Consider the following 9613-nt stretch of genomic DNA (forward strand, 5'->3'; position numbering starts at 1 on the left):
TCCAGGTGCCCGGCTTGAATCCTTAAGACCTCCTGCCAGCGTCTGCCGGCAAGATCAAAGGAGGTCTCTTCGGCGATTCTCCTCAACGTGAAGGAGAACACACCACCACTCCCCCTCCCATCTCCAGGGGGGGGGAATGAGACAGACAGAAATATATTTACATGTCTTTATTTCTGTCTTTCAGCAGTACAGAGAAAACATGTCTGCACACTCTGCTTCCCACTGCAGAGAGAGAGAAAAAAAACTCCACCCATGTACTTCCAGTACAGGGTCATGTGCTGCTCTGAGGTAACATCCGGCTCTCAGAGCACTTTACAGACAGTCCCAGTTTCCCACGGGACAATCCAATAACATCCATATCCTGTTTACCATTCCAGCCACCTGGTGCTTGCTTCTGCATTGCTCCTTTTTCGTAACATCCTCCCCCAAAAGAATCAATGCGTGTTGCAGCAAGCAAAGCATGATCCAGAGAAGAAAACAAACAGTTGTTATACACATAACACTCCCCTGTTGTTTCAGTTCCACCCTTGGAACTCCCCGCCACTGGTTTCCCCAGTGTACCTCTCTGGTTGTCTGGTTTCCAAGGAATGAGTGCATCTGCATTACCTTGGCTAGCAACTCTCTGTTGTGTCTTTGTCTCTGACTTAGACACAGCTCCAACCTGTCCTCGGTTGTTTACAACAGCAACACATGCAACAGCTAAGTTAGCAAACTCTTTTGAGTACCTCTTGGGTGGTTGACCCTTTGTAACTCTCTCAGACCTACGTATGAGGTGCTGATCCTCTCTGCTCACTGGTCCAGTCTCAGGACTCTTTGGAGAACTAGTTCCAATGGTAAACAGTGGCTCATCCTTCAGTTGTGAAGGCCTATCTATTGTGTGAGACTTCCTCTCAATGACTGTGACAACTGAGCTCTCCGAGCTATCAGTGTCATCACTTTCAGTACAGCTGAAATCAGTGAAATCATCATCATCTGAATCGTCCTCAGTGGGAAATGTGTGTATTATCACTCTCTCCTGTTCAGGAACACTCTCTAGAAATTTTGTGAGAATCACCTGACCAGATTCAGACAAAATTACTCTGTAGAGACCCTTTTCATACCCCACAAAAATGCCTCTGGCATTCTTTACTCCACCTGGAGCTTCTGTTCTCACATGAGACCCAAAAACCTTGAAATGGGCAACAGAAGGTTTTCTGTGGAACAGTTTCTCAAAAGGAGAACTTCCCAACTCTTTTGAAACCTTTCTCACTTTCGTATAACAGAACGACATTAGAGACTCGGCCCAGTACTCATGTGGCAGATGTGAACTAAGCAATTGCGCTTCCATCCCCTTTTGCAATTCTCTGTTCACCCGTATACAGACACCCCTGTTCCACGCTTCCGCTGAAACAGAAATCTTGTGTCTGATCCCCTTCTTCTGCAGGAACCTTTGGAAATCCTGTAAAAGAAAAATCTGCTTCTTGTCTGTGAATAGACAATCAATGTTAGCATCATGCATACTCTTAACTTTGTCACAAAACTCCTGAAACCTCTCTAAGGCTTCCTTTGGCTTTCTCAACACATAAACCCAGACATAGTTAGAGAAATGATCCACACACACAAGATAATATCTTGCATTGCCTCTAGATGGTTCTAGAGGACCAATCACATCAGCATACACCCGCTGAAATGCTCTGTTGACCCCGGTCTTCTTCTTGCTCACACCTGCAAGAGAAACTTGGTTAGACACAGATGAATTACATTCCATGTAATCACTTTGTGCAAAAGTCAACAAATATAGTCCATCCTTCTGTTTGGCAGAAAGATATAACTCTCCATCTTTGTAGATCTTGCAGCTCTCAGCATCGTAGGACAGTTTCAGTCCTCTCTTTGCAATCTGCGAAACACTCAGCAGATTGAACTTCAATTCAGGAACCAAGTAAACATTGTTTATTGTCAAGTCCAGACTCTTAAGATAGACAGTCCCCACGCCGGCCGCTTCCAGCTCCTGACCGTTGGCCTGTGTCACAGTGAAGCTTTGCTTCTTAAACGATGAAAAGAGTTCTCTGTGTGGGGACATATGAACCGTCGCTGCTGTGTCAATTATAAACGCGTTCCCAACATCTGGCGTGGTTCCCTTCGCCATCAAAGCCTTTGCAGGTTTCACCATAGGCTTGGTATGACCTTTGCCTGACGCCTCAGGCTTTGCTGAGCGGCCCTTCGCTCCTTTTGGCTGACGTGGCTTCTTGCAGTTCCGCTGAAGATGCCCAGCCTGTCCACAACTGTAACACTGCACAGCATTCAAAGCTACAGCATCCTTTCCAGTAGCCTCATCGGTGGGGGAATTAGAACTCCGTTCCTCCCTCCCCCTGTCCTTTTCTTCCAGTGCAGCATGCCGGCTGTGTTCATCTAGAACCACGGCATTCAGGGGCACTCCCCCCTTCTTGGCATCCATGCTGAATCCAAGGGTCAGCTTTACACTCAATCTCAAGCCAGCTTTCACTTTTCAAGCCAGTAAAACTCCAAAAGTCTTTGTTTACTGCTTCACTGGCAGGCAAACCTTTGGGCTGTTTTTTTCAAAACCCTTGCACAGCTGCACAGATACACTTTCGATTTCCCAGGCCCTTTTAGCCATTCTGTAACTGGCAGACGTTGCCTAGCAACCTGCTCAGGACGGAACTCCTTATCTCACCACAGGAATTCCTGGTATGCAAGCTTGCTCTTTCAGAGCTGTTTTTCTTAAAATGCAGCTCTTTCTTGTGAACCAGAGAATTAAACCTTTCTGCGTTCACTTTTCTCTCTAGCCCAAAATGCAGCATACCTTTTCTGGGGCTCCGTTGCCTTGAAACACACTCCTCTCGGTGTCCAGCTGTCTGTTTCAGCTTCTGGCTGCAGGCAGACGCTTTTCTTTATCTCCTTAGGTGCAGAGGATGGCAACGATTCATCGACCTCTCACCTCTCATGCAGATTCTCATAGATCAGATATCCATCGTTCTGCTACCAGTTGTCGGGATTCAAGCCAAAAGTCAGAGCCTCCAGCTCAGCTCTTAGTCCAGAGGAATTTGGCCACCCTCCAGGTGCCCGGCTTGAATCCTTAAGACCTCCTGCCAGCGTCTGCTGGCAAGATCAAAGGAGGTCTCTTCGGCGATTCTCCTCAACGTGAAGGAGAACACACCACCACTCCCCCTCCCATCTCCAGGGGGGGGGAATGAGACAGACAGAAATATATTTACATGTCTTTATTTCTGTCTTTCAGCAGTACAGAGAAAACATGTCTGCACACTCTGCTTCCCACTGCAGAGAGAGAAAAAAAAACTCCACCCATGTACTTCCAGTACAGGGTCATGTGCTGCTCTGAGGTAACATCCGGCTCTCAGAGCACTTTACAGACAGTCCCAGTTTCCCACGGGACAATCCAATAACATCCATATCCTGTTTACCATTCCAGCCACCTGGTGCTTGCTTCTGCATTGCTCCTTTTTCGTAACAACTTCACGCCATCAAAACTCATGTGCCCAAAATATTTCTGTACCGTTATCTGTTTAATAAATTTATATGGCTACGACCTTCCTCTTGCAAGCATTTCAGTAAGATGAGGATGGGAGGGAAACTGTCTTTCTGTCAACTGCTTTTAATCAACTTTCTCCACACCACGCATAATCTTAGACACCTCTGTTATGTCCTCCTTTATGCACCTTTCTCAACTAAAAAGCCACAAATGGTGTAACTTTTCCTCTTAGGGTTTAGTTGATTCTTGCCCCTGCATGATAAACTGTACCTACTATAATTTTCTTGTATCCAGCTATTAAAAATACAAGAGTTCTTAATACTGAATGCCGTTCTCCATTTTTGGAGTTTGAGATTGTAATCTGTGTTTGAGTTTGTAATCTCTATTTGAGTTTGTAATCCTTGTCAGAATACATACTTTTGAATGGATTAGTTTTTGTTACAATTGACTATTGATTTGCGAGTAGGGACCACTCCCACTACTGAAATTGGCCTGAGTTCTTGGTGTGCTTTTTTCTTGGTATATTTAATAACAACTCCTTCATATTTCTGCAATAATTTGCATTAAGAAAGAGACCCTCGTGAAAATACTTTAGCATTTTAGGATGAATTTCTCCTAATAAACATACTTTTGCATGCAATTTTGACTGACGTATTGTTTTAGGGAAACTGCTTGCAAAAATATGCACTCTTTTGTATGCTATTGCCATGAGCACTTTCATTACTATGCACATTTCTTCCTATTTCTTGTGTATCTGAAGAAGTGTGCATGCACACGAAAGCTCATACCAAGAACTAACTTAGTTGGTCTTTAAGGTGCTACTGGAAGGAAAAAAATTTCTTCCTAATATTTGTATTTATGTAAACATTGTTTGGTTGGAAAGCTCCCTTGGAAGATTTGCATAAGAGTGAAATGCAAAGGCTGCCTGTTTTGGCTCTCAAATTGTACCGGAAAGTACAAATTTGATAAATTCAGCTTTAAATGCAAACTGAATTGAAATTCACCTCCATCCCTAATCCTGCCTACCTTTAACTCTGGTTACCCAATATTAGGCAAAATGGTGGTGGTGAGGCTCTAGGAAGATGGAGCACTAAAAGGCAAAGTAGAACAAAGTCTATTCACATCACTGAATGCTTATTTTCCCTATTAATGGTGAGCAGAGGTGTTTGCTCTGCACCTGACCTTTGCATGCTGAAGATCGAAAGGTGACTTGGAAGCATGTTTGTTGAATGTACTTAGAGGCCTCCCTGCAACTGGGAATCCTGTTTTAGGATTCCTGACCATAATGCAAGTGAGTTGAGCCCAATGCTTGCAGGTGTGTTATGCCAAATGCATGTACAAACTTCTTTCAGACCTTTCAGGAAGGATTGAGGTGGAGTACCCATGCACTGAAACATTGGGAGAATAGGCTGGCACGTAGCTACCCAGTTCTTTCCCCATTTTAAATCCCCAGGCATTCTTCTGAATGCTTGGATAGGGCAAGTGTATCATGGACAATAGAACCTCTAAATTAATCACAGAGAGACACCCATGAGTCTCACAAACTCCAGAAGTTACTCAAGTATGGAAGACCATAGGATATTTTATGGGGTAGATTTGTGAATCTCAGTAGAAGCCTGAACACAATACAGAATGCAAACCATTCTGTACATAAGCCAGAATGCTTATGACACATCTAAATTTTGCTAGACCCAACCATGGCAGAAGGCAAGCAATGTCACCCTGTTTCTGTTTTGCATTGATATTGGTCTACATGGGAGTATGAGAATGAGTGAAACTTAGCCCAGCTTGAAGAACTGCTTTAGTTTGGAACTGGAAGAGAACATAAACCCATCACTACCCATCTGCTCTTTCAAATGCCTTTCATCCATTTCAGTTCCTGAAGCATTATCACTCAGCAGGCACTGGAAACCACCCACTAGGTAAGCATCCCTGCCTTAAACCACACTTGGCATATATATTTGCATTACAAAGGTTGGGCACAGCCCCCCATCACTGCCAGGCTGTAGCAAGATTCCAGGGGGTTCCAGGTGCTCACCCAAGGTTGTGTTTCTGTTGGGAAATCAAGGCATAGCAGAGACTTGTGCCTTTAAGACATATGGTTTATTGTACACATGTTTATACCTGGGTCTACTTTGGGGAGAGTTTGCAGCATTGACATCTCAGGAGAAGCCCATCCTTCACAAAAGTCTAGCATTGGATTCCCAAACATCTCTGTGCCTCTGTCCCAGCCTGCCAGAGAGAGCCTCCCAGCCAGTCAGCCAGCCAAGATGGTTCTGGCCTTCGCAGCAGCTCATCCAGTTCTTCCCCTTCTTCCCCACCCTCTAGATTTCAAAAGGACACATTTTTCCTGGATGACATCATGCCTCCTGTAACCTCCTCTTAACTTTGCTATTTACCCAGATCTCAGACAGAGAGGCAATGAACAGCCACTGTGCTGTAATTATACCTTGATGGCCCTTCTCCCCAGGCGATTTCCTAGTTTAGCCTGCAGTTTAAATCTGGCATCTGGCATCTTCCATTCAATACTGCATATATTATCTCAATTCTACCATTTATTAATTTCTAGCATTCCCTAATTCTAGCAGTTATGGATAACCTTGCACCCTGAAACTCTTTTTACCTCAGATCTGTTAAAATACATACAAATGCACTCAAATCAATGGACTGAACCCTTCATGGCCTAGGACCCTCGTACCTACAGGACCACCTTTCCCGGTATGCCCCACGGAGAGCCTCAAGGTCCATAAATAGCAACACCCTGGTGGTTCCGGGCCCTAAGAAAGTTAGATTAGCTTTAACCAGAGCCAGGGCCTTTTCAACTCTGGCTCCGGCCTGGTGGAACGCTCTGCCTCATGAGACCAGGGCCCTGCAGGATCTGATTTCTTTCCACAGCGCCTGTAAGACAGAGTTGTTCCGCCTGGCCTTTGGCTTGGAGCCAATTTGATTCCCTCTCCCTTCTCTCTTTTTTCTTTTTCCTTTCTCCTCCTGTGATGAGGCTGCATTTTAATATTTTAATGTTTCAATAATTTAATTGTTGTATTTAATCTTGTTTTTAAGTTGTATTCATTCATCTTGTTTTTATTACTGCTTTTTAGCCGCCCTGAGCCCGGCCTTGGCTGGGGAAGGCAGGATATAAATATTATTATTATTATTATTATTACACATAAACTGCTGGGGGAGTTTTGATCCATTAGCCCAGGGAGGTACCTGCGTCTCTCCAAATGTGCTTGGACTTCTGCTCTCATCATCCTGGACCATTTGTCATGCTGGTTGTGGTTGATGGGAGTTGGTGTTTGACAGCATTTGGAGGACCACGGGGCCCCCACCTTTGCAATAGTTTTATAGTAGAGCTATTTGGTACAGATAGAAATAAGGGATTCAGAGAAGCAAGAAATTGAAACCGTTTGACTGGATGGAGGGAGACCTTGGCAATGGGGAAGAGGGAAAAAATGGAGGTCAAACAGAAAAAGGAAAGGACACAAAGTGACCTAAAGAAAATCCCTATAGCAAGCAGCAGCAGACACTTTTAAAATCCCAGCCTTAGAGGATAAAAATGTGCTTTACATCATGCCTGATCAATTTCAGGAGCTCCATGAGCTAAGAGCTCTCTTCAGCTGACTGTGTCCTGCTTCCAGCCTCCAGCTGCTTCTGAGGGCTGTGTGAGCAGCAACTGATCTTGGCTGACACATGGGGATGACGTGTGCCATGCAGGCACATTAACATGCAGGGCAGGATTTGCCTCTGATAATCAGAACCAAAAGCCAGGAAAAGTAACTTTCAGTTAAGGGGTGGGGAGGAATTCTATTACAGATCAGCTAGCTGTGAAATGCCATACCTGAACATGATCTGCCAGGAAGAATACAAAGGCAAGAGGTGGCCAGAGATGCTTCTAGCAAAAGGAAGGAGATTTCCTGAAAAGGTTTAGAAGGGTTGTCTGGAAGGAAGGAAGGAAGGAAGGAAGGAAGGAAGGAAGGAAGGAAGGGAAAGAGTGCAGAGGGATGCATGAAAAATGATGCCCTAAAAAATTCAAACGAGATATCTGCCTGAATCTGCTGCAGAAGGATATCTGGAGTTTGGGGCCCGCCTTTTCAGTGCTATGCTGATAAGACCCCAGCCCTACCTTTCCTTTTTAGCTGATGTCAAAGAGACTACCAAAGTCTGAGCACAATGATTAATTGAATATGGGCTAATGAGTTGAGGTTTATTTGTGGCCAACCAGATACTTATGGGAAGTCTGCAAGCAGCACTGAGTGCAACAGCACTCTTCCTTAGCTGTGATTTCCAACAACTGGTATTCAGAACCATACTGCATCTGGAAGTAGATGGGGAACATAGCCCTCCTGGTTGATAGTTGACAGAGATGGTGGGCAAACCTTTAGGAAGGCTTTCCTTTAAGTTCTGTGGCAGTTTGGAAGCAGGTTGCTTTGGGTGAGAAAATACAGCAGAAGTCCAACCCACAAAGAGGAATGGGTGAATATGTGTATTTTGGTTACTCTCTTTTCCCCATATCAGTCCTCCACATTTCCACTTTTTTATGTCCTTGTGAAAATTCCCCAACATTTTTATCCAAACCTCTTCTAATATACATTTATTTAAATGCAATTTTCTAATATGGACTTTCCTCCCCCCCCCAAAAAAAAACAAATTTCCCCAATGCTATGTTGTTTTGCTATGTTGTTTTCACTAATATATGCATTTGTATGTCTTTAAACCGTACATGTTCCTTGGCCAGAGAACTTTGGTGCAAAATTCAGAAAAGTTCAAAGTATGACTTCGTTTTGGTTGACTTTTCCTTCCCGAAAGTCAAATAAGGCAAGTTCACTTTAATTGCAAACTGAATCAAATGTCTCTCCCATCGCTCCCCAGAAACCAGCTTAGCAAGCTGTATTTTGGAGAAACTTGGGGAGAGGGCAAAAACATTTCTAGCCATGGAAGCTGCTGTAGTCTGACAAGCTTGTGCCAACCTGGCAAACACAGAGGCTCCCCATCCCCTCTAGGCAACTCTGGTTTGGCATAGGGGAGAGGAAATGCCCCCTGCAGAATCTTTTCAGTATGCACATAGCCATGGTGTTGTGTCTAAGGCCAAGCAAGTGTGAAGGAGGGAGGGAGGGAGAAAGAGGAAGAGTTAGATTCAGGATGCCCTGCTAAATCCCCCTAGGGACCAAATCCAAAGTGTCTGCTTTCAGGAGATAAACAGAAAGCGCTGTTCATCGTGGGAAAGGAGAGTGGCTGAGTGGAGTGTTAATCTCTTCATGTCCGAGGTCCCATCACCATGACAAAAACCAGGGTAGGGGGAAAGAAGCCTTACCGGGGGCAATGCCGTGACTGTAAATACTTCAAATCACTTGCGTGAAAACATCTCCAGTGCATGCAGTTTAGAAGATGTGCAAAGCAGGGAAATGGTCCTTAATATGTGCTTCAAGACTTGTGATGGAAGAGATGCAAGATCTTTGCTGGGTTTTATCAGGGATGTTTGACTCCTGGTGTGTTTATGCTACATTCCCTGTAGCTACTAGACACAGTGACTATGCTCTGCCTCCAGTCAGAGACAGTAAAGCTCCTGAATACCAGTTGCTGGAAAGCACAGATCCTGCTTGTGTGCTCAGATCCTGCTTGTGGGTTTTGCATGGGAATCCAGCAGGCTCTTCTTCTGTTCATAGTGCTGAGGTTAATAATAATAATAATAATAATAATAATAATAATAATAATAATAATTTATTACTTATACCCCACCCATCTGGCTGGGTTTCCCCAGCCACTCTGGGCAGCTTCCAACCAAATATTAAAAACAATACAGCATCAAACATTAAAAACTTCCTTAAACAGGGCCGCCTTCAGTTGTCTTTTAAAAGTAAAATAGTTGCTTATTGCCTTGACATCTGCTGGGAGGGCGTTCCACAGGGCAGGCGCCACTACCGAGAAGGCCCTCTGCCTGGTTCCCTGTAACCTCACTTCTCGCAGCGAGGGAACTGCCAGAAGGCCCTTGGAGCTGGACCTCATGGGGCTGAACGATGGGCGTTGGGGAAGCTCCTTCAGGTATACAGGACCAAAGCCGTTTAGGGCTTTAAAGGTTAGCACCAACACTTTGAATTGTGCTCAGAAGTGTACTGGGAGCCAATGAAT

This window comes from Podarcis raffonei, chromosome 15 (genome assembly GCF_027172205.1).
Source record: "Podarcis raffonei isolate rPodRaf1 chromosome 15, rPodRaf1.pri, whole genome shotgun sequence".
Taxonomy (NCBI): Eukaryota; Metazoa; Chordata; class Lepidosauria; order Squamata; family Lacertidae; genus Podarcis; species Podarcis raffonei.